At 37.6% G+C, this 26,305-nt stretch overlaps 1 long non-coding RNA gene and 3 pseudogenes across 1 annotated transcript; 2 read left to right on the top strand and 2 right to left on the bottom strand.

Moving 5' to 3' along the window:
• Positions 1 to 19,104, top strand: part of LOC102503455 — a 29,441-nt pseudogene extending 10,337 nt beyond the window's left edge.
• Positions 1 to 26,305, bottom strand: part of LOC102507523 — a 367,819-nt pseudogene that overhangs the window by 163,164 nt on the left and 178,350 nt on the right.
• Positions 3,197 to 3,296, bottom strand: LOC116667419 (annotated as a pseudogene).
• On the top strand, positions 20,374 to 23,423 carry LOC116667330. The gene is made up of 2 exons (XR_004324230.1): positions 20,374 to 20,443; positions 23,295 to 23,423. It is a non-coding gene; the product is annotated as an uncharacterized LOC116667330 (long non-coding RNA).

The raw sequence follows: 26,305 nt of genomic DNA, 5'->3' as shown, positions 1-26,305 counted from the left end.
CTTACGTCACTTAGAATGACATTCTCCAGGTCCATCCATGTTGCTGCAAATGGCACTATTTTATTTTTTTATGGCTGAATAGTTATTTATATTTTTTAACATTTTTACATGTTATAATCATTTTACAATGTTGTGTCAAATTCCAGTGTAGAGCACAATTTTTCAGTTATACATGAACATATATATATTCAATGTCACATTTTTTTTCTCTGTGAGCTACCATAAGATCTTTTGTACATTTTCCTGTTCTATACAGTATAATCTTGTTTATCTATTCTACAATTTTGAAATTCCATCTATCCCTTCCTACCTTCTGCCCCCTAGGCAACCACAAGTTTGTATTCTATGTCTGTGAGTCTATTTCTGTTTTGTATTTATGCTTTGTTTTTTAGGTTCCACATATGAGCGATCTCATATGGTATTTTTCTTTCTCTTTCTGGCTTATGTCACTTAGAATGACAGTCTCCAGGAGCATCCATGTTGCTGCAAATGGCGTTATGTTGTCGGTTTTTATGGCTGAATAGTATTCCATTGTATAAATATACCACAGTTTATCCAGTCATCTGTTGATGGACATTTAGGCTGTTCCCATGTCTTGGCTATTGTAAATAGTGCTGCTATGAACATTGGGGTGCAGGTGTCATTTTGAAGTAGGGTTCCTTCTGGATATACCATTTGTAGCAGTCCTCCACATGGTTGCTTGTAGTTGTGATTTGTTCCCTTTCATACCTGTTGTATGAATATACTCCTGTTGGAGTACAGTCTACTGTTGGTGGACATTTGGGTTGATTCCCTTTGGGATTTGTTAAGGAACTGGTATTGGACCATTGTGTATGTGTGTGTGTATTCAGTAATGCCAAACTGTTTTTCAGGATCCTTATATTCCCATAGCAGTTTAAGAGCATTCCCATTGTGTCACATCTTTGCACACTTAACTTTTTGCCAGTTTATATAGGTTTCTGTAAAACCTTTAATCACCAAATTTCCTTTTTGATCACAGCATGTCTGATCTCAGTGAAACAATCCTCTGCTACCAAGAAAATCATCATCATCTTAGAGAATTTGGATAAATCTTCACTGTCTGAGTTGCTGGGGGACTTTTGGGGACCTCTGGAAAATCACAGCACTGAGAGACCCTGTACTTTCCAGAAAAGTAAAGATAGTGGAGAGGGCTCGCTGAGAAGCAAGCTTCTTCAAGATCCTTTCAATCTTTCTATTCCCCAGAGTACACATTAGGCTTCCTGGTCTTCTTTCCTTCATGTATGTGAATTTGGATTTGTCCCCTGATACCGCTTGCTGAGGTTGGAGTGTTGCTGTTGGTTTGTTTTAGGAAATGTAACATCTGAATGTTACTGCTTTCATGAGAACCACTTTCTGATGGGAACCATTGCCAAGGCCTGTGTCCAGGGCTCTGACTTGCTGGTACAGCAGCATTTCCACTGGGTTCAGCTGCAGTGGGACGGGGAGCCCGTGCATGGGCTGCTACAGAGGTTCCTGAGAAGGGAAGTTGTGAACGAGGTAACAGCCCACGGGCACAGGCTGCTGCCGGGAGAGGGGCCTTGCGTGCCAGGCAACCTGGGCCTGGGCTCTGCCACTTACATGTGGTCTGCAGCAATTAAAATTTTTGGATATTCAAGGGTTAAATAAGATAACACATACAAAATCCATAGTAGTTTCTGGAATATATTATGTACTAAAAAAAAAAAAAGCAAATATTCATTGTTCTCAAGGAGTCTCTCCAAGTTTAAAATGCTGTGGGAAACTAGATTAGAGAGTTAACCACTCTTCTTAAGGAAGAGCTACTGCTTTCCTTGGAGCCTTCACTGTCCATCCCCTTGAGCTAATGTTAATATTTGACTGTTACCCTGTCCTGTCATAAATATTAAGAAGTCATGTGAAAAAAATTAGAACTCTGTTGACACCTTTTTAAGAATAATAATCACTGTTAGTGATTTTTCAGAATAATAAAATATTCTATATTCTACCAAATAACAAAATTAATTAGTGCTGACCAAAGCTAGTACATTACTATTTAATTTAATATTCTTAAATGAGGCCAGTAGCTGAGTGTCAGGATGGATCTGAAGTAAAAGAGCTCAATTTAGCAGGGTTTTATTGTGTAATCCTGCACAGGGGGCCACACTTGGAGGACAGGATCTTCATTGTATCAGCACAGTATTTTAAGCTGTAACCCAAAACCCCTCTGCTAGCTGCTTCACAAAAAGAGGCTTTTCCCCTTACATAACCAGACATCTTGCAGAAGGTGTTGCTGCCGTCCATTCACACCTTCACCCACATCTCAGATCTGGGTGAGTCTCTTGACCACCTTTCAGACTGCAGGATATCTGCAGGGCTTTGGGTACCACACCCTCACACAGACGTGTCTGCTGGCAGGAAGCAGGATGCTGTGTGGAGAGGGAGCTTCAGCATCCTCCATCTCCTCTGTATCAGGGAGGAAAACAGCTTTTTCTGAAACTCCCAGAAACCTAAGACTTCCCCTTACTGGTTCATTAACTAGAACTACTTTCATGCCCACCTCTCCACCCCAGACCATGGCTAGAATGAACTTCCCAAGACCAAAGTGCTCCACCAAATTCCTGAACAAAATTCTGTGTCTGTTGTGTTAGAGCATACGAATGTACGTGCATTTGTGGGGTGGGGCGGGGGAGGCAGGCAGAGGGAGAAGTGTGGAGTGGGAATGCCTTCAGTGATTTCATGAACAGTGCCTGCCACTAGTAACTTGAATTAGTTTCTGAAATTTGTAATTTAATCAGAAGTCTTCTGCCCCAAGCTCTGCTAAAGTCAGTTGCCTGGTTATAAATCTATGCTTTTGACCAAAGCACATATAATGTACAACCTTAACCAGCAGGAAGATAGGTAAAGTAAACATAGTCATAGGTCTGTAGCTTTTCAAATTATAGAGATTTCCATTAATTTCATCACTTTTATTATTTAAATCTTATTGCCAAAAAAAAATCACATAAATAATTGCAAAAGATACTAGTTTTTCTTAAAGATTTTATTTTTTAAGAGCAGTTTTAGGTTTACAATAAAACTGAAAGGAATGTACAGGGATTTCCGATATAACCCTTGCTCCCCAAACATGCATAGCTTCCCCTGTTATCACCAGAATCGTGCATTTTCTTATCAAGGAGTAACCTACATGGCACATCAAAGTCCCTAGTTTACCTAAGAGAAAAACATCGAATGCGTCATGAATTTGCATGTCTTCCTTATGCAGGGGCCCTGCTTCTCTGAAAGGTACAAGTTTACCGGTTTACCAGTTTGGTTCTGTAGATACAGCACTATTTTGGATAAAGTGTACCTCTTTTTCCCCTTCTCCAGCTCTCTGGTGAACCTTTGAGAAGGATTGATTTTACTTGTTTTGAAAGGAAAGTTCCAAGCTTCAAGCTCTACACCTTCCTCCGCTGTGTTTAAGAACAGGCAAGTGGGGTGTGCTGTGAAGAACAGAAAGAGGGGAAAGGGTAATGCCTTTAATTTACCAGGAATCACTCAGGTAGGTTAATAAAATGGGCTCTTGGAGTGAGTGCACAATGGGAATGAATGACTCCTGCAACACATTAGAACTCTTGTAACTGCAGGAAGGAACCAAGCCTTTGGGGGCTCTCAGAAGCACACCGGCACTTGTTCACAATTTATTCTTCCAGTTCCTCACAGGGACGAAGGTAAACTGATCTTTTAGGACAACATCAGGCTTCTAGCATTAAAAAAAATAATAATTATATTTCTTTAGTAGGAAATTAATATTCAACTGTTATTAATTGTACATGATCTCATTATTCTTGCTAGAAGAATATTGGAGAAAGAGGGAGAAATATGATTGTTCCTTTTTTTTGAAGAAAAAGGAAATTATAACAGATCCCAAAGCCTGGTGTAACACAGTGATGTCACTTTAGCGGTGCTGCTAGAGTCACTGAGCCACTCTTTCATGTTTTTTCTATACCAAATTCTATCCTTCATGTAGGACATACAAATATTCATATATTATCCTCAGTCTTGGTATCTAATTATTATGATATTATATCATAATTATCATTATATCATAAAGATTTACATAAATCTGCTTTCTTATAAAATACAGAGTTAATTGTGAAATAATTCTAAATTATTGAGATTTCTCCTCATAGTAAATAAATCTTCATCCTTTTATGAACCTTCTGTGCTACCAAAAAGGGACTCTACTTTATAAAATATAATTCTAAAGAGAATTGCTCCCATTAAACTATGTGTACGATACAGTATTACTTAAAATGTACACATTTTAAAATTTGAAAACAAATGAATTTCCTCATGCCAGCAGAACTCTGTACATTTTGATGAAGTTAGCATTTTAGCTGACTTGCATTCTAGGGAAGTTAAAAGTAATACAAGGTGAACATGCCACAGGTCCAGATGTACCATCTTCTCACTTAACCAAATTATTAAACTATTTCATGTCATCTTTATTCATTTGTTCAGAATCCTTTCTTGAACACCTATTATTTGCAAGACCTTGTGAGGTACTCTCTGTACGTGTGAAAACTGATTTCTTCCAGAACTGATGTGTAAGAATTCATCTGAGGTGTCTTACTGCACTGTCACGTCTGAATCCTTGCATTTCACGTCATGAGCTACAGATCTATCTCCGCATCTCATGCTAACACACATGATAGAGCGTGGTGTTACCTGTCCCTCCTTCAGCCACCCCAGGTGGAGGGAAAATCAGAATCGGCTACATTTTTGTTTTACAGTTTTAAGTGTTTATCTTCTAAATTTTGGACTGATGGAAACAAAAGGAAAAGAATCCCTGTTCCAAACCGAGCCCCCACCTTCCTCCTCCCTGTGTCTCTAGTTACGAGGGCAGGTGCCCTCCCCCTGCGATCCCATGTGCAAGATGGTTGACTGGGCCCCGGCTGTCTGGCAACAGCTCAGCGTGTGCCTGGCCGGCTTGGGCACACTGGAAGCACTTCTTGGACCAAAGTATTTCCTGTCTTGTCCTGTAATCCCAGGGTATATACAAGCAACAGTGAATTAAGTGTCATTTCTCCTTCTTTGTCCATGTAAAGTAGAGCCCAGGCCAGTTTGGGATTTTGGGGGGTGAGTGGGAAAGCTGCAGGGGCAGCTTCTGCCATCAGCAGAGAATGCTGGGCTCCACACTGCTGGCGCAGGAGCACCAGGACTTGTCTGTTGAGCAGTTCCTAGGGAAACTGTTTTTTGCTAAGACTAGATTGATAGCAGTTTCACTTTGTTTACAAAACTCTCATCTGAGTTGTGGGTGACTTGCTGTGCAGTGTCTCCTGAGGAAGGTCCACATGACACATTCCATCAAGGATCCTATAACCAAAAAAAAAAAAAAAAAAAAAAAGGAAAGAAAGAAAGAAAAAACCGAACAAAATGACACAACTTCATTCTGTTGATGAAGTGAAAAGCTTCCTCCTTTATTAATGAGACTTATGTACTTACTAGGTTTTCTTTTGGAGCAGCTTATGAGAACAGACATATATACAATAAGGTTAATGAGATAGAAAATCAGAAGGAAATTGAAAGGAGGAAAAATTTATCTCCATCCAGATTACTTAGTAAGGTCTCTGAGATTAGCTATTAGATTTGATTCTGTGCTTTCCGGCATCCTGGGCAGAAATCCATTTTGGAAAGCAGGGGCTGCAAATAATACATCTTCTATTTTGTAAGACAAACTGTCAAATTAGTAATAGCTCACTGGGGGAAAAGAAGAAGTGCTATATTAAAAAATACATAGCATTTTCTTGTTAAAAAGCAGAAATACATTTATTCATATAATGACCCCTGTGGCAGTATCATGATTAAATTTAAGCCTTTTCAGAGTCTCAGGATTCTTAGGAGCCAGTTTTGGCCTTTCCTGTTTGGAGCAGTCGTTGTCAAGAAGTAGACGCTCAGAAAATTTTATGCTCCTTGTAAGCTGACAGGTTTACCTGCTGCTGGTTCGGGATGCTGGGTCAGAAGCCAGCACTTCATCGCTTACAGCACAGTTGCAGCCTAGGTTTCATATGTGCATCAGTTCCCCCAGCTTCTCGGGTCCCCTGGGGTGATGCCTAGTGGCCCAGGTGGGTGCTGTCTTTGCATCAAAGCTGTGGAACTTCAAGCTTGGATGGCAATCACCCTGTCTTCTAACAGTAGATGCTGGCGAATCTGTGTACCTTTTGTCCTGAAAGGAAAAATTTTCATTATCCCTGCTGAGGAAACAAATCTGCCCACTGCTCCAGAAGGAGGCACTGTATTTTCTAAGTCTGTTTGCTGTACTATCATCCTTGGAAATGTAGTCCAGGACAACAGCTTACACAGGAGGTACAGAAATGCTGTGGAGAGTTGTCTCTGAAACATATAAGGGAATTAAGAAATTTTTCTCTTTTTTTGCCAAAGCTTATCATCTTTACCCCTTTAGCAACTTTAAGAGTAATTGTGTATTTTTTTTTTCTGAATTATGTATCACTAGACATGAACAAAGAAGCTGACCATAGACAGATGCTTGTTATCTGGATAATAGTTTTAACAGTTTTGAAAGGCTTATGCCAATGACCTAATAGCTTTGACAAGTTTCCTACTCTGGGAGTAGTTTTTTAATTTACAGCCTTTAATTGTAATAACTGTTTTTTTTTAATGCTACAACAAAGTGTCGTCTTTTTTGAAAGAATCTTAATTGGCATTGAGGGCTTCAAATTTGGGCTCAAGTCCCACAGCTACAGCTATTAATGTGAAGAGTCCACTTGAGGTGATGGCTCGTTGACTGCATCCCTTCTACAGGGCTAACCCTCCACATGTAGACCCACCTTGGGGTAGGCAGATTTTATTTGCCAGTGATTATAAAATGAATCCCCATTGCAGAAATATTAAAATACAATCTATGTATCTTACTAAGGAAAACGGCAAGTAAGTTTAAGCTGTTTAGACACAGATTTTTAGGCAATCGTTTTCCCAGACTGCTTCAGTGTGTAAAGTTTTCTCCTTTCCACCTTCCCCCTTACAATAAATACTTATTTGGGCATTTATCTATTCAACACTCAAACATTGATTCCTGCTCTCCAAGATCTTATACAGAAAAAGGAGAGAGACATGTGAACAGCTTCATTTGAAATACATTGCACTTTTAAGCCAAACTCAAACTACTCTGGTGTTGGATAATTTCATTTATTCCAAAACTACCTGGGAATTATAGGATATATATAGAAACACTTAGGTTTTGCTTCATGGTCTTCAAACTTGTCCCTCATAATGTAATTCACAAGAGGTCTGGTCTTAACAATGAATCCGCTCCTCTCTCACAAGGTGGATGTGGAATTGTGTCCAGAGTTCAAGAAGCAATATTGTCAGGAACCTCTGAGAAAAGACAGCCAGGCCTTGGGCACACAACCAAAATCCCTAGCCAAAGGGAGCAGGCTGTGGTGAGAGCTGCTCTCAGCATCTTGATTAATAAAGCTGTTCTGCATGGCTGTTCCCTCCAGAGAGCAGGTATGTGGTTTCATGCTGAGAGGAGAGGAAATTCACACACATATGTAAGACTTGTTTGAATTTGGTTTTAGGGATCTCTCTTTTCTCTGTGTAACTAGAGAAATTATCTCGACATAATGGTTGTTTCACAACATTGCTCTAGAACTCATCTGTTTTTTAATTACTGGCTCACCTTTAAACACCAGACTTCAAAGTAAAGTTTGCTCATTGACAAAACCTCTGCATGGATATTAAGCAGGCCCATGATTCTGAAGAGGCTATTTCTTTGGGAACTGGAAATGTTGGATTTTGCTTGACTCCATGAAACCACATTATCACCACTCTCCTTTGTGTCCTTTCAGAGCTGGACCAGCATACAGCTGATTTCAAAGGAGGAAGTTTCCCTTTATCCATAGTTTCAAGTTACAACAGTTGTAGCCAAAAGAAAGAAAGTGGTGCCTGGAGAAAGGTGAGAACCAGTCCTTGCAAGAAGTCTGGGCATTTCTCTTCATTCACCTGGAACAAACCGGATCTGAGTGAAGAAGGTAAGGGGGCCAGGCATGTTCACCTACACACATGTGGGCACCCACAGGTGGTTTCTGAATGCAGATGTGCTGTTATTTTTATCATTATGCATTCAGCAAAACAAAACTGAGTATGTCAATGCATTTCAAGGAATAAAGTACATGGAGTAGGGTACATTTCAAAAATGTTGAGAGTACCCTACATGAAAAGATAACCTTTTATACTAGAAGTCTAAAATTAATTTTTTCTTTACTCTGTTAATGATCATCTGCTTTTGATTAATTTTTCTTAGGAGCCACACAATTATATATATATATGTAATAAAAATTGACCCATAAAAGGAAAGAAATATGCCAAAGAGCATCCCTAAACCAACCTTAAATATTTAGAAGTATGTTAGGGTCTCTTACATGTTTCTTTTTCATACATGGGATGTACCTTGTCCCAAGATTTAGTCTAAGCACTGGAAACACAGAAGTGAAAACAGGAGATAAAAATCCTTTCCCTCATATAGTTGACATTCTAGTAAGTCAGTGAACAGATTGTGTGTATAACTGGATATCATATACAGAAAAGAAATGTGTAAGTTTTTATTCTAACAAAGAATAATTTATCTCTGGGGCTGGCTTTGACAATAGGATAATCAACAATTGTACAAATTACAAATGTCCTCCCTAAAGGAGATCATCTTTGAGTAAGAATGATGTTCCAACCTCATATGCATTGAGGATTTCTAATATACGTAATTAATTTTAGGTCTTCAGGGTACAAGGGGGCTCCTGAAGTAATACGTTTCATGTAATTTTATGGCAACTTTATAGCAGAGGGGTTGCTAAAATAAAAGGATATGATGTCTGAAATCTTATATTTCTTAAAGCAGAAAAAAGTTGCTTTAGTATATTTCCATATTTAAGCTTGTATTTTTAATAAAAATTTAATATGGCTTTTAACCATATCAATACATGCCAGAGTTTTGAAATTATGCCAAATATGTGATGATAAATTGTGACCACTTTTTAAAAATGATTAAATAGACAGTAACTGGGAAAAAAAACTCATTGTAAAATAAGCGTTATATATTTATAATAGGATACATTCTGATCCCCAAAGCTTGCCATTACTTCCTAAAGTTAGAAGTAATGAAGTTTGACTCATGGAATAAAGTCATTAGACTCCAGTCCCGCAAGAGACTCCCCTACGTGAATTTCTGTAGCGAGGATTATACCCTCTACCTCTCTATCTATCCCTTCGTAGTATTCAAAAGAGCTCTGTGATGAGGATTGCCACCTCTGATTATAGATATCAAAACTGAGGCTCAGAAACCCATGGCTACCTGCTCCAAATCCCTTTGACAACCCCATGGTTCTGTAATCTGTGTTTTTGTATCTTGCAAGTCCAATGCTGTTTTCTTCCATCTGTGCCCCTCTAATCCTGCGGCACGTGGAATAACCCATGGCAGTCGTACCTGGACACCATGCAGACTCTTCACTGTAGCAGCTCCAAGTGTGTGAGAATTTCTTAAGGGTTCAGGATCAGCCTCTTTCCTGAGGTAAGTAATTACCTAAACAATAAGCATTGTCTGTATATACTTTAGAGTTGACAAACAAAACCCATTAAATGAATATGAACTTATATTATGGAAATAAGTCTACCTTGGCAGACTATCATGCAAAATATTAAACAGTAAATAATTATAAATGATTTTAAATTCATTTATATGTTCAGTAATTAGTTTTAGAACTATTGGATATATTGGATATTCTTTGAAGTACGAAAACTTACTTGAAAGATGAATAACATTGTAGGTTTACACTGACTTCAACACAGAGATTTATAAAATTCATTGGCCAGTGTTGAGGTGAATAAACCACTGTTTGGTTAAGAACCAAGGTGGACATGCCTCTAGGTATTTTTTATCATAGTAATCTTTCCAACAATTACATTTGATATAAAATCATTACAACAAGGTTTGGGTTGAATTTTGTTTCTGTTTCTGTTTTTTTAATCACTGTTTAAAAAAATACCAAAATAGGAACCCTTTTGCATTCCCTGCAGACCATTGTGGAAGCTCATGAAATTTGGTAAAGACACAGCCTCTTTCTTTGCTGACCTAAAGCACAAAGATGTAGGTCACAGGCTTCTGGAGGTCAGGGCGCAAGCCTGTGCACTTATCTGGAATTAGGGAAAAACTGCTAGTTAATGCTTTCTGACAATAATGACAGAAGTAGGGATGAGGAAACAAGTACAGAGATTCTCTGATGATCTGCCTTTAGTCAGGAGATTTCAGAATTATTGTTCAGAGACAACCTGTGCTAGCAGCATTCATACAACTTCTTTTCTTTTTTCTTATTTATTTTTCCTGCCTAATTTTTTTTAACATTTTTTATTGATTTATAATCATTTTACAATGTTGTGCCAAGGGGGTGCGGGGCGGGAAGGGATAGACTGGGATTTCAAAATTGTAGAATAGATAAACATTCATACAATTTTAGAATTCACTCAGAAGCAAATGTTTTCATGAACTTACAAAATGTAGGCTGTATTACAGAAACAGACATTTTGGTTCGGAAATGGCTGAGTGTTTCTCATGCTTCGACTGCAACCCACAGTGAGAAATAATTGACAGCATGACTAGTTACGCACGGATAAATACGCATTTGCATGTACCCATAACTATTACAAATTGGTATGTTTACTGAAGGCAGTACAGTCTGATATTTCCTATTCTGTTTCTTGTTTTTTTTTTTTTTAATGGATTGAAATCTGCAGTTTGAAATATTGGTATGATATGCAGTATTGCTTAATGGTGTGGCTTTTTGTATACTGTTTCTACTTCGAATTGCTTTGCATTTTACAGAAAACAAAGTTAAATTTGTACACTATTAATGCCACCTGCACTGTAATACATCATGGGGCCCACACATCAGAAACTCTGCTTAACCTATAGTCAATAGTGTTAGAAGGCAAACAAAAGTAGAGAAAGGGAAATTACCATCATCAAAGGGCAGGTATTAACTCCTTTTCAGGTACTTTGAGAACAAAGATCTAAGGGCATGGGGAAGAAACCATTGAGAGTAGGGTCCACTGATAAAAGCAGAGTTCAGGATTCCCGAATTCAACTTTAGGAGGTGTGAGTTGTATTGACTTTAGTTATAAATATACATGAGGTAGTCATTCCCTGACCTTTCCATAGTGTCTTAAGAGATGGATTTAATCCAAAAACAATTTCTCTGTACTAAGAAATTAATACAACATTATAAACTGACTATACTTCAGTAAAAAATTACAATACTCTTTCTTTTAAATAAAGTTCAAGATGCACAGGGACATTCTTTTAAAATGCTTACAATTTTTCTTTAAACAGGTATCAAAAATAATATTGCAGCTGAATTGTAACAGGAATGCTTCTCTGTCAAAACAAAAAGTAAGTTTACCTTGCAGATTTAACTCATAACAATACACATTCTTATTAGTTTGTGCAACAACTATGCTGTTAATACAATTTCTTAAAAACATAGAGGTCATTCAAATGCTAGTATTAAACTGAAATCTAATGAATGAATGAAATCTAAAGAAAAAAGTTCCTTAAGCTTAATATAACTTAATAATAGCCTATTTTGCTATTAGTTTGTTAAAAGGTTAGAAATATCATTGGCTTCATTTTATAACAAATTTGATAATTATTCTTAATACATTTGCAAAGTTAGGGTAAATCCTATTTGTGAACTTTTAAACAGGTTTTAAATGTTACCATTTTTTTTTTTTTAAATGACAGAATTACAGAAACATAGCATGACTTGTTCTCTTACGTTGCTCCTGGGGAATTGAGTATAGCTCCAAATTTGTAAGCTGAAATAAAGAATTATTTATTATAGAATATTTGTAAATAGGCCCCCAGTGGAGCTGAGTAAACTGTGTGCCCTCTCGCTTGGCAGATAACATTTAAAATCCTGTGGCCTGGTTTACAGAATTACAGAAGGGGGAGAGGGTGAAGGAAAGTTTCATGTGCTTGTTTCTGCCAGGCCCACTGTTAGATCTGCTCTATTCAAGGAACCTATGTAATTTTTTGTGCTAATTCTATGATGTAGTATAAGGAATTCGTTCCAGATAAGGGGGCCCAGGAGCTGAAGTGTTGAGTCCAAAAAGAAAATCTGACCTAGGGCCATAGTGCTAGTAAGTGGTAGATTCATACATTCTCCACTATCCCACTGCCCCCTACACCATACACCAGAGTGTTCAATGCCTTAGCCTTGGAGACAGAAGAAAAGGGAAGAGTATGGAGACTGGAATGTTATAAGACAGCATGGATTTCTTTGTGTAATATTTTATCCTATAGAGAATTTTGAGTGGGAGTTATCAAAATCCAATGGGAGTGGGTTGTTGCCTAAAATGACATTTATGAATGCCTTTAAAGGATTTAAAATTATTTTCCTACCCTCCACCAAATCCCCCAAAAATGTGTGGTGTCTAGGTTCCATATTGGGAATTGGGCTGTTGCTCTCAGTTTGAAAAACTCTTCTGAACTTTGTGGTAGGTCTTTAGAGAATAATATATCATTGATGTTGAATTTGGATCAAAGACTCTCTATGGGTTCAGATGATGAAGCCGACCTTGTGAAGGAACTTCAGAGCATGTGTTCCTGCAAATCTGAATCTGATATAAGCAAGGTAAGCAGGACACATCAGGGAAGGCACTGAGTGGCTCCACCCAGCAGCAGAGAGACTTCTTGGAGCCGCATCATAACACTCACTCCCTGATAGAAATTCCTTATAGTTAATGCTCCAAATCAAAACATCCCTTACCTTGCTTAGAAAAGTGCTTCCTTCCAACATACAATTTATACAATACGAGAGCCCTATTTAGCACAGCTAGTCAGAAAACCATGAAGTTAAAAATTGTGTATGTTAATTGTCTTACCACAAGTTACACTAACACATCCTTTTTCTTTCCACATTCTTAACTTTGGCCTGTAAGTCATCTATCTGTAAGAGAACATTACAGCAGACTTGTGTTCTGGATAGAGCAACAACTCTCCTTAACAAATAAGAAAAATGGGTGGCCTGTGTAATTTGTTTAGTCAGTCTTGAAGCTGTGAAATTTGAGATCCAAATATGTACGTCAATGACTCAGTCTCAAAGAAAGCATTATTATAGCATCAAGCTCAGCCTGTTCTGGCACTCTGATATCTGCAGCAACACTGACCAAACTTTCTTGATAAATGCCTTTTACTTTAAAGAGAGAAGGAAGGTAGTCATAACTTGTGCAGGTTCCACTGGGAGACTCCCCTATTATACTTGGACAGTCATGGTCTCTAGGACAGAGTAGAATTGACTACCTTATTTAACCTTGCTGGAAATGAGCTGAAATACTTAGCCACTGGAAAAATAAGGTAACAATCAAAGTCTTGCAAATTTTATATTCTTTTGTTGACATGTGACTCTTAAAAAAAAATAAAGGCTCATGTGGTTACCTTTTTTCTTAGAGACTGTTTCTCATGCATTTGCTGTTAGTTTCCCATGAAGTCTGCATGTATACAGTATAGGACTTGAGGGTCTGTTCTGTAGAATTTCTGACAGAGAAGAGAAGGATCACATTTCTGGTGTGGGCCTTCCACAGTGACTTTGTCTCACCTTGAATATGTCACAGTGTAACTGTGAAAACACAACTTGATAAATTGTGTACTTTCCAGATTGCCGATTCCAGGGATGATTTAAGGAGGTTTGATAGTTCAGGAAACAATCCTGCATTGTAAGCAACTGTTAATAATTCAAGAATGCCAGTGTCACAAAAGGTAAGTGCCCCTTTCCCTCCAGAATGGGACAAAGAAGGATTGTTGTGGAAGTGACTTCACAAATCTGTCAATGTACATCACCAGGTTACTTTTAAACCATAGCTGGGAAATAAATAGGAGAAAGGTAAAAGTGTTCATTAAGTAATCAAGGTTAGAAAGATTACTGTTGGGCTAATAGCTTGAAAGAATCATATAGAAAAAGCATTACTTCCCCCTCCCCTTCTGTTTGATGCCTAAAAATTTGATTCCAAAGTTTTGTGTGTTTTCCATTTGGTTTCATTATTTTATGCCAAAACTAGAACTAATGTAACTTCTGTCTTGTTTTACTTTAAAAGGGAACACTGATTTTCATCTGAGAACTATTTTGGAAAATTGGAGTTAATTTACAGCAAAGGGCTGAGTGATAACCTAACGGTCTTCTATACATGGTCTCACTTCTGGTTTTCTTTAACTTGCTGTATCATGCATGATGTTTCAGTGAGAGTCTTTCCTTTAAAAACCAATCAGAATGTCAAATAGAGGAGCGCAGATTCCAACAGAGTTCATTAACCTCTTGAAATAAAAGATTGGTTAATAAATGCCAAGAGATGAAATGGCCCAGCCTGATCCTCCTGGTGAACGGAAACAATAAAACTGCTCCTTACCCAGCAGTGATTTTGTGAGGATGCACCTTTTGCAAGAGGCATTTAATGATGCGTGATTTGCTCACCAAGCCATGTCAATCCTGGTTCACATCCTGTTCTCGTCCCCTCTGATGGCGACTGACACCACCCTGTGGGGAGCGCAGAGAACAGATTCTCAAGTGAGTGTGGTGAGACCACTGAATTATTCCTCCTCCTCAGCTCCCCTGCCCCTGCCCTCTCACTGCTTTATTAGGTTTCAGTCCTGATGAATCACATGTGAAACTGTGGGGCTGTGTGTGTGTCGGGGAGGAATAGTGATGAGGCTGCGGTCCCGTGTAAGAAATATGTAACTTGACCATCTGTGAAGAAGAGCACGACCTCCCTGGCTCACTCTCTAGAGTGTTTGCTTTTCTTGTTCCCAGTTGGGAACATTTTAGAAGCACAGTATAGTATGACTTGGAGAGCAGGTACGCAAGGATGACTAAGGAGGTGACCTGGGGTCTCTACTGAGAATTCTGGCTGGAGAACACTTTGTTCAGGAGCTGCCCCTGAGCTGTGGTTCAGAATACTTTTCTTAAGCCTCCAGGACCCTGCTTTAGGATTCCTCGTGGGACAGTCAGTGTGAAGAGGAGCCCTGTCTCCACTGGCCCAGTCACTTTCCTGTATAAAAAGTGTTCACTGCTAGTAACTGGCTGCTGTTGACTAGCATCTAAGGGAGACAGTTTTGTACCTGTTTCTGTGACATGACCATATTGGGTTGCCACAGTAAGGCACTGTTCATAAAAAAATAGTACTGAAAGTAAGATAAGCCCTGGACAGCTTTGTGTTAAAAGGGACCTTAAAAAATTGGTCCTTTGATACTTTCTGGGCTCTTAAAAAGAAACATGGAGTTGTTTAAATGTGTCTTTGATGTGGGTGTTAGGCCAGCTGCCTCCCGTTTTTCCTTTGCCCACTGAACACGTTCTGACTGTTCCCCAAGGTTACTATTTTTCTCCGAGCCTACCAGCAGAGGGCGAAGTAATACCCGTTTGGATTTGGCGTCCTGAGAGCTTCACAGGCTCGTGCCTTTTCTAGCCTGAGAAGCTCCGAGTATTTCTTGGTTAGATACCCAGTTCCTTCTGTTATTAGGAAGTAATTCCCTTTAGAAGAGCTTCTGTGTTAGTTGAAATCACTTTCCCCTGTTTGGTCAAAGAGGGGCCTATTAATCAAGTGGCATGTTAGCCCGTCTTCTAAATTAAAAAAAATTTACAGAAATGCATATTTAAATCAATAGAAAGAACAGGCACTAATACATGTTTTCTTCTCATGAAAATGCACATTAAATCTCCTAAAGCAAAGTTCTCATCTTTGGCTGCATAATGAAATCCACTTGATTTTCTCTAATCCCTGATGCCTGGACCACAGGCCCTAGACCCTTCTAATGCAACTGGCCTGAGATGCAAGCTGGACACTGGGGTTTCTGTAAGCTCCCTGATGAGGCTCATGTGCACCTGGGCTGAGATCCACTCTAACACATACCTCTGCTCTGTCATTCTTATTTACCACCCCATTTCTTTCTTTACAAATGTGTCTTTGACCTTCATGTAACTTATTTTTACATGTTATTCTCTCTTTCCACACCACACCCTACACCTCTCCCTGTCTCCTCACCTGTCACAGTCCCATATGTCCTTAGAGATCCACTGCAGTGTCATCTCCTCCACACTGTTTTCCTTTACTTCTTCCTGCTCTCCCATCTAGAGAACTGGGATTATGGTGTCTCTTAGCTTCCAGCAGATGCTCAGGATTGTATTAGTTACTCTGATTTAACAATATTTCTTTACAGTTAAACAATTAAAACTTCTTTTAGGGGCAGTGCCTTTTCTAAACAAACAAGAGGTTTTCTTTGAGCTTTAGAGGCACAATATGAGTATCCTTATGTTTAATTAAGAGAACTTTTGGGTTTTAGCCCAGGAAGGGTTGCCATGGCCCTCCCAAAGCCCAGGTGACTGTCCATGCACTCCTCACACCTCCCTACCTGTCCACATCCAGCCTCAAGATCAAACCACAATTTTAGCTGTTGTGGGTGCTCACTGGTACTTTATATCACGTGGGCATTTCCTGCCACAGGCCATCCAGATGCACTCCCGTTGCCTTCCTGATGCTGACAGAGGGGTGGATTAGCAAAGAACACACTGTGTCACCTTTCTTCCCTCAGGGCCTTGACAGCACTACCCCTGTGGATGCCCAGAGTTAGGTCCACCTCACCTCCTCATAAATACCAGTAAGCTGTTATTTTAGCATGCCATGTCTGCTGGCATTTTAAACCAAATTATGAGTTGGGATTGCCTTACTAGGCTCATGGCTCAGTGCACAGATTTAAGAAGACACCCAGGAGAATTCAACAGCCAGCAGAGGCCATACTGTTACTATTGTCCATTAAAAGCCATATGAAGTATCTTGCCTGTTAAATTCTATGGTGTATACATTGCTGTATGGTTGCATTATTTTAAATTGAAAAAGAAGGAAAGCGATCAGTATCATCTGCTTTAAACGCATTTGGAGCAGCACACTTGGTAGGCCTCTCTTCTTGTTTGCTTGTTGGCAGAACTGAACACTACAAGATAAGGGAGAACAGCGTGCAGGAAAGGTCTTGTCCCAGCGTCATCTACTCACCTATCCAAGTGTTCCCTCCTGGGTTCCCTCAAGGGCCTAGACCAGATGAGCAGAGGAGTTCTGGAACCCTAGGAAAATGAGAGCATGCAGTTTCCCAGTGTGGAAGACCTTGGGCTGCCTCAGCCCAGAACTGCTGCACAGGAACCTTAATTCTCTAGGACGTAAGCTCTACTAGAGCAAGGATGTTGCTCTTTGATGGTCTCTAACCACATGCCAAGCACCGCAGTTTTGTTTTGTAGTTAAACACTCAGAATATCTGTTGAGTAATAGTCCAATTTTTCGTTTACAGCTCTGAAGTCAGAAAAGGTAAGTAACTCACTCAAGGCACCAGGGTTGATTTGTAGAACTGCTTACAACTAGTTGGTGGGACTAGTCCCCTCTGGTTGATTTCCTCAGGCCGAGGGCTTCATGAAGCTCCTGTTGGTGGGGAGACCCCAGACCCTTTGGCACTTGATTCACTGACTCCTGCACTGAGCTCTTTTGTGACACCAGAAAGGGCCTAATGAAAGCCAGGCAGTGGGTCTACGGGAAGTTAAGCACTCATCTTTTCCTTTTTTCATTTTCATTTGCTCCTTGTTAAGGAAGAACCTCCTACAAGCTTGTTCAGAGAGGAAGTTAGGACTGATCACAGAAGCTGGTCACAATGTCAAATGTGACATGCTGTTTTGTTTCCCTTTCTTACAGGAGGTCAGTCCTCTCAGCAGCTATCAAACACCTGAATGCAGCAATAGTATATCAGAGACTGAGTTGGGTGTTTCAGGAGTTAAATCTTTTCTTCCTGTTCCTAGAAGTAGTCACCTAGTGTTTCCAGAGCACTGAAAGCAGCAGCAGTAACACACGGCAAATAGAAATAAACAACAACTCAAAAGAAGAGATTTGGAACTTATGCAAAAATGAACAAGTAGAAAAACCTAACAAATAGGCCTGCCTACAGTTGTCTCATTCTTAACTTCTGTATATTTCACACAGAAACCAAGGACAAGAAGATGTAAATACCTTTAAACGAATCAGATGTTTTCAGTGTAATACAAATATGAGTGTGAGGCCACTATTCAAGTTTTTGTAAAGAATGGATTTATAACCAACATTTTATTTTCAATTCTGTAGGACTGAACTGCAAGACGAAGACATTATACCCACTTTTCAAGTAGTTTTATAATAGAACAATTGTAATAGTTTTAATCAAGATGTTCAGGGGTATTAAAACAACTGTGTACTGTATATCTATATATATGTATATATGAACATTTAAGAAAACCAGGAATCATTGCATACTACATGTTAAAAATGTGTACTACATTGGCTTAGATAACATGTACCATTTTAAATGAATATCATACTTTTAGGTTCACTTGATGAAGAATGAGTTGAATGGGGCAATAACAAATCATTTCTAAACAGTTACTTTTCCTAAAAGCCATATTAAGCATTTTGCCTGTTAAATTCTAGTTTGTAGTTTTAAATCTTTTAATGGTTATATCATGTATATTTATGCATATGAGTTTGCATTATGCCTCCTGTAAAATAGGAAATTATATAATGCAATAACTAAAAGTGTTATCTTTCTTACAAAAGTTTTGTACCTAAGTGGATATTAAAAAACTGTAAGTGCTTCAATAAATTAATTCAAAGTTAATGCCCTCTTCAAATCTGGTGGCACAATGGATAATAAGTATTTTCTAGAATGGGTTCTTCTAAAATTATTAATCAAATGACTTATAGAACCTCAAAGTTAATGCCTTGACACCAAATAAAATATTGAGTTAACGAAATAATTTTGCTCTAGTTTCTATCTATTGCTCTTAATAGTTTATCAGTGCAAAATATGTTTGTGTTCAATTTAGGGGCATTTATAAAACTGGTCCTCCATGTTGGTATTTCACTTGCTATTATTCAGAGAAAGACCCACTGTTATTAGAAAGTGTTAGAAGGTTTAAACTGAAATAAAGCCAACATCTCAGTGGAGCTAGAGGAATTAGGTGCTCATTGGAAAAAAATGCTTTTCATACATATAAAAAAGTATGATTTTGTACGAAGGATATTTGAGTATTGAAAGCCCTTTCTTGGACAGAATGGTTATTTATAAGTAGGTACACATGTGTGTTGAAAGGATTTTAAACTTTGCAAGTAAATTTTTTAAATATATGGTGAAGATTATGCCGCATGGGGAGAAGTAGAGGAGGAAGTATCAGGGAAGAAATCAATTCCAGCACATCAGTTAGCCTAGGCTTCATCTCTGAAATCCTTGGAGTGTACAGCTTTGATCTCATGGACAGGGAGGTAGAACTAAAGCAAGGGACAGAGTGTTGATAGGAGAGAGAGGCTGGTAGGTCTTAGGATTGAACACAATAATGCCTTTGAGCTGAACTCAAATTCTTGGTACCCTGCTGGCATTTGATACTCTCAAGTGTTTTCACAAAAAGACACTAGTCTTGGGAACAAAACTGAATGCTTTCAAAATCATAGACCAACATACCTAGATTGAGGTGGCTCTCATGTTCTTCCTCTTGCTTACATACACCATCTTAGATTATATCAAATTTGATTTCTTAGTGATAAAGCATTGTTTTATATTAGCAGCTTTTCTGAAGATAAAAATCTCTTTAGTGCATTCAAGGACCAGAGAAGAGACAAAGGTACATTTGGAATACATTATTAAGAACCTACAGTAACATCCATACAATTTTGATTTGTAAGTAAAATTCAACATGTACTTTTTTATAACTGAATGGCAGGCTGCAAGATGTCTAAAGGGGGCATTCAGATTAGGAGCTTTCAAAATACAGTTAGAACACATACCTATGGTCAATTAATCTTTGACGAAGGAGGCAAGAAAATACAATGGAGAAAAGACAGTCATTTTGACAAGTGGTGTTAGGAAAGCTGGACAGCCTCATGTAAATCAATGAAGTTAGAATACTCCCTCACATCATACACAAAAATAAACTCAAAATGACTTAAATGTAAGACAGGACACCATAAATCTAGAAGAAAACAGACAAAACATTATCTGACATAAATCTTAGAAATGTTCTCCTAGGGCAGTCTACCCAGGCAATAGAAATAAAAGCAAAAATAAACAAATGGTACCTAATTAAACTGACAAGGTTTAGCATAGCAAAGAAAACCATAAGCAAAACAAAAGACAACTTACCGAATGGGAGAAAACATTTTCAAACGATGAGACTGACAAGGGCTTAATTTCCAGAATATATAAACAGCTCATACAAATTAATAATAAAAAAAACCCCCACCCAATCCAAAAATGGGCATAAGACCTAAACAAGCAATTCTCCAATAAAGACATACAGATGGCCAACAGGCACATGGAAAAATGCTCAATATCACTAATTATTAGAGAAATGTAAATCAAAACTACAATGAGGTTCACCTTACACCAGTCAGAATGGCCATCATTCAAAAGTACACAAATGATAAATGCTGGAGAGGCTGTGGAGAAAAGGGAACCCTCCTACACTCTTGGTGGGAATCTAGTTTGGTGCAGCCATTATGGAAAACAGTATGGAGATTCCTCAAAAGACTAAAACTAGACTTACCATGTGATCCAGCAATCCCACTCCTGGTCATATATACAGAGGGAACCTTAATTCAGAAAGATACATGCACCCCAGTGTTCATAGCAGCACTATTTACAACAGCCAACACATGGAAACAATCTAAGTGTCCATCGTGGATGACTGGATAAAGAGGCTGTGGTATATTTATACAATGGATTACTACTCAGCCATAAAAAGACTAAAATAATGCCATTTGCAGCAACATGGATGGACCTGGAGAATATCATTCTAAGTGAAGTAAGCCAGAAAGAGAAAGAAAAATACTGTATGATATCACTTACATGTGGAATCTAAAAAAAAACAAACCAAACAAAACACTATGAACTCATCTACAAAACAGAAACAGACTCACAGACATAGAAAACAAACTTATGGTTACCAGGGAGAAGGGGATGGAAAATCATAAAATGAGAGTTCAAGGTTTGCAGATACTAACTGGTCTATATAAAATAGATAAAAAAGAAGTTTCTGCTTTATAGCACAGGGAACTATATTCAATATCTTGTAGTAACTTATGGTGAAAAAATATGAAAATGAATATACATATACTCCCATATAACTGAAGCATTGTGCTATACGCCAGAAATTGACATAAAATTTAAAACTGACTACACTTCAAAAATATTTTTAAAAAGCTATCACTAAAGAAAGAGAAATCATCATTTCAAAAAGTTATGTGCATCCCATGTTCATTGCAGCATTATTTACAATAGCTAAGACAGGGAAAGAACCTAAGTGTCCATCAATGAATGAATGGATAAAGGAAATGTGGCATATATACACAATGGAATATTATTCAGCCATAAAAAACAAAGAAATATGCCATTTGTGACAGCATGGATGGACCTTGAGGGGATTTGCTAAATGTAATAAGTTGAACAGAGAAAGACAAATACTGTATGATCTCATGTATATGTGGGATCTTAAAAAGAAAAAAAAAAAAAAAAAAAAACTCTCATCAATGAAGCAAACAGATTGGCAGTTGCCAGAAGCAGGGCCGGCGAGTGACATGGGTGAAGGTGGTCAAAAGGCACAAAATCCCAGTTATAAATTAAATAAACCCTGATATATAACGTACAGCATAATGACTATAATTAATAATAGTCTATTACATATTTGAAAGTTGCTAATACAGTAGTTCTTAAAAGTGCTCATCACAATCAAAAATATAATAATGTGCAGTGATGAGTGTTACCTAAACTTGTTGTGGTAATCATTTCACAACATATACATATGTCAAAGTATTATGTTGTACACCTAAAAAAACTAATAAAATGTTATATGTCAGTTATACCTTAATTCAGAAAAGAAAAAAAGTAAATATACAGTATATTATATAGTAGCAAGCGGAAATTTTAAAATATATCTTACTTATAGTATCATCAAAATTTAAAAAATAATTAGAAATACCTTTAATAAAATATGTAATACATGCACTGAAAAGTATAAAACAACATGAAAAAAAGAGTACTCAGAAAAATAGAATATCCACTGTGTCAGTGAATGAGAAGAGTTAGTAATTTTTAGATATCAATTCTCCCCAAAATGATCCATAGATTCAAAGAAATCCCCATTAAAATCCCTACAAGTTTTTAAAGAAATTACAAGCTGAAGCTACAATTTATATAGAAACAGAAAAGATATAAAATAGTTAAACCAATTTTGAAAAGTAATTCAATGGGGAAAGGAAAATCTTTACAATACTTGGTCCTGAAACAATTTTATATCAATATGTAAAAAAACAAAAACAAAAAGAAAATACTCTCAACCCTTACCTTACATCATATATAAAAATCAACTCAAATGGGTTATAGACCTAAATGTAAGAGCTGAAAGTCTTTAAACTTTCCTTTAAACTTCTAAAGGAAATCATAGGAAAAACATTTAACTTTAGATTAGGCACAGATTTCTTAGGATATAAAAAGCACTAGTCAATGAATTTGACTGTTGGTCACTTTCAAGCTCCACCACTCCCCTTTCTCCTTACCCACATCAGGGCAAGCTGATTAGAAAGCTTAGAATCTCACTCCTTTAGCACTGGTAAGAAGTTCAGATCATGCAAGCCTCACCTATACATAGGAATCATCACCCCAGCCCCACTACCTAACCACCATAAAACCCCAAGCTCTCCCAGCTTTCAGTCCACTTCTGGACTTGCTTGGAAGCCCACCCTGCTTTCCCAAGAAGACCTCATTATATGAGTGATAAACCTTTCATACCTTCTTGGTTGTATGTATGTGTTCATCAGTTTTGATATCTGAACCAAATTTTGGGTGGAGGGTTCTAACGCCCTCTGTGGGGGTAACCACAACACCATCTTCTTTCTCTCCCTTTCAGGTGCTAAATATTTATACCTCACTTACTCCTGTAAATACTTATACATTAAGTTCCTTTATCTGTAAACCTAATGTTTACCCAATGTACGTGAAGAACATTACTGTACCAACAAAACCTCTACACTGTGTTCATGACTGGGCAGTTGTGTCAGTCACAGAAATCTTGTGGTTTGTATGTAGGTAGGTAGGTGGGTACATATGGATGTACTAGCCTTCACTTTCTTAAGCTCACATCTACCAACTTTCCCATTCACTGGAGAATCTGCGTTGCCAAGATGGATCATTATTGTGCTCCTGAAATGCAAATCAAAACTACAAAAAGGTATCACGTCACACCAGACAGAATGACCATTATCCAAAAGTCCATGAACAATAAATGCTGGAAAGGGTGTGGAGAAAAGGAAACCCTCCTACACTATTGATGAGAATGTAGTTTGGTGCAGCCATTATGGAAAACAGTATGGAGAGTCCTCAAAAAAGCTAAAAATAGACCTACAATATGACCCAACAATCCCACTTCTGGGTATACCCAGAGGGAACTCTAATTCCAAAAGATATATGCACCCCAATGTTCATAGCAAGCACAATAGCCAAGACATGGAAGCAACCTAAATGTCCATCGACAGATGACTGGATAAAGAAGTTGCAGTATATTTACACAATGGAATACTATTCAGCCATAAAAAAATAATAAACTAATGCCATTTGCAGCAACATGGATAGACCTCAAGATCATCATTCTAAGTGAAGTAAGACAGAAAGAGAAAGGAAAATACAATATCACTCATATGTGCAACCTAAAAAAAAAGGATACTATGAACTCATCTACAAAACAGAAACAGACTCGCAGACACAGTAAACAATCTCATGGTTACTAGGGAAAGGGGATGGGAAGGGATAAATTTGGGAGTTTGAGATTTACAAATGTTAGCCACTATATATACATACATTTTTTTTAAACTTTCTTCTATATACCACAGGGAACTATATTCAATATCTTCTAATAATCTTTAATGAAAAAATATGAAAATAAATATACGTATGTATATGCATGATTGGGACATTGTGCTGTACACCAGAAATTGACACATTGTAATTGACTGTACTTCGATAAATTTTTTAAAATAAATAAATTAAAATTATTGTGCTCCTTCTCATGTCTTCCTTGACAGATGTACTTCATATCCACTTCAGATTTTTCAAAAGTGTGGCCCAGATTCATGGAAGCATATAGTACTTTGTGGTAGATGTGAGGTTGAATGTCTGCTTTTTAATTTCAAATCAAGTCACATTTCCTCTTGGGAATAGCCAACCTGTATGTTGTAGAATCTGACTAGTATGGTCTTTCAAGAGACATCAACAGACTTATGCTTCAGGGGACACAATTTATACTGAACTCCATGTGAATAGCCTCCTTTGGATCATGAAAAGTGTCCACCTTCCCAGATTACCTGTCATTCACATCCAAACTGAGAAACAGCCTGTCCTAAATTAGAGACATGTTGCTTTGAAACCTCAAATGAGTGACTCACCTGTATAAAATCAAAAGCCAAGATGTTTAATTCTTTAAGCCACTTTGAGTCTTTTTGTATATGGTGTAGGGGAGTGTTCTAACTTCACTGATTTACATGCAGCTGTCCAGCTTTCCCAAAACCATTTGCTGAAGAGATTGTCTTTACTCCATTGTATGTTCTTGACTCCTTTGTCAAAGATTAATTGATCAAAAGTTTGTGGGTTTATTTCTGGGCTTTCTATTTTGTTCCATTGATCCAATGTCTGTTCTTATACCAACACAAAATGACACTATAAACCTCTTAGAAGAAAACATAGGCACAACATTATCTGACATAAATCTCAGCAATGTTCTCCTAGGGCAGCCTACCCATGCAATAGAAATAAAAGCAAAAATAAACAAATGGGACCAAATTAAATTTATAAGCTTTGAATAACAAAGCAAACCATAAGCAAAACAAGAAGACAACCTATGGAATGGGAGAAAATATTTGCAAAAGATGAGGCTGACAAGGGCTTAGCTTCCAGAATATATAAACAATTCATACAACTTAATAACAAAATAAATAAACAAAAAAACCCCAACTCAATCCAAAAATGGGCAGAAGACAAACAACTCTCCAATGAAGACACACAAATGGCCTATAAGCACATGAAAAAAAAATGCTCAATATCACTAATTATCAGAGAAATGCAAATCAAAACTACAATGAGGTATCACCTCACATCAGTCAGAATGGCCATCATTAAAAAGTTCACAAATGATAAATGCTGGAGAGGGTGTGGAGAAAAGCAAACCTTCCTACACTGTTGGTAGGAATGCAGTTTGGTGCAGCTGTTATGGAAAACAGTATGGAGATTCCTCAAAAGTCTAAAAATAGACTTATCATGTGATCCAGCAATCCCAATCCTGGGCAAATATCCAGAGGGAACCTTAACTCAAAAATTATATGCACCCCAATGTTCACAACAGCACTATTTACAATAACAAAGACATGGAAACAATCTAAATATCCATCAACAGACAGACGACTAGATTAAAGAAGCTGTGGTATATTTATACAATGAAATACTACTCAGCCATAAGAAAGACTAAAATAATGCCATTTGCAGCAACATGGATGCACCTGGAGAAGGTCATTCTAAGTGAAGCCAGAAAGAGAAAGAAAAATACCATATGATATCACTTATACATGGAATCTAAAAAAAGAAAAATGAACTTATTTACAAAACAAGCACTCATAGACATAGAAAACAAACTTAAGGTTACCAAGGGGCTAAGGGAGTGGGAAGGGATAAATTGGGGTTTTGATATTTGCAGATACTAATTACTATATATAAAATAAACAACAATATTCTACTATATAGCACAGGGAACTGTATTCAATATCTTATAGTAACTTGTGGTGAAAAAGAATATGAAAATGAATATATGCATGTTCCTATATGACTAAAGCATTGTGCTGTACACTAGAAATTGACACAAGAGTGTAAACTGACTAATTCAATAAAAACATAGCAAATTTTTTTAACTTAGAAAAATATCCACAATACATAATTTTTTGAGTCTGCAAATACAGACCCTACACATTCTTTTTAATGGCTGCATAGACATCCATATTATAGATGTACTATAATGTATTCATCCATTTTCCTATTGATAGGCTTTATTCAAATTCCTTTAGTTTTTTTTCCCTCATATTAAATTCTGTATTTTATCTCCTGCTGTTTGGACCAAAAATTAATGGTAAGATCTGACTTCTTTTTCCTTAAAAGAAACTTGGGGTTTGAGTCATGGGTATATTTTCTTCCCATTTAGTT

This window comes from Camelus ferus, chromosome 11 (assembly GCF_009834535.1).
Source record: "Camelus ferus isolate YT-003-E chromosome 11, BCGSAC_Cfer_1.0, whole genome shotgun sequence".
In the NCBI taxonomy this organism is placed as follows: Eukaryota; Metazoa; Chordata; class Mammalia; order Artiodactyla; family Camelidae; genus Camelus; species Camelus ferus.
Note: the sequence above shows the minus strand (reverse complement) of the source record. Positions and strands in the feature narration are given on the sequence as shown.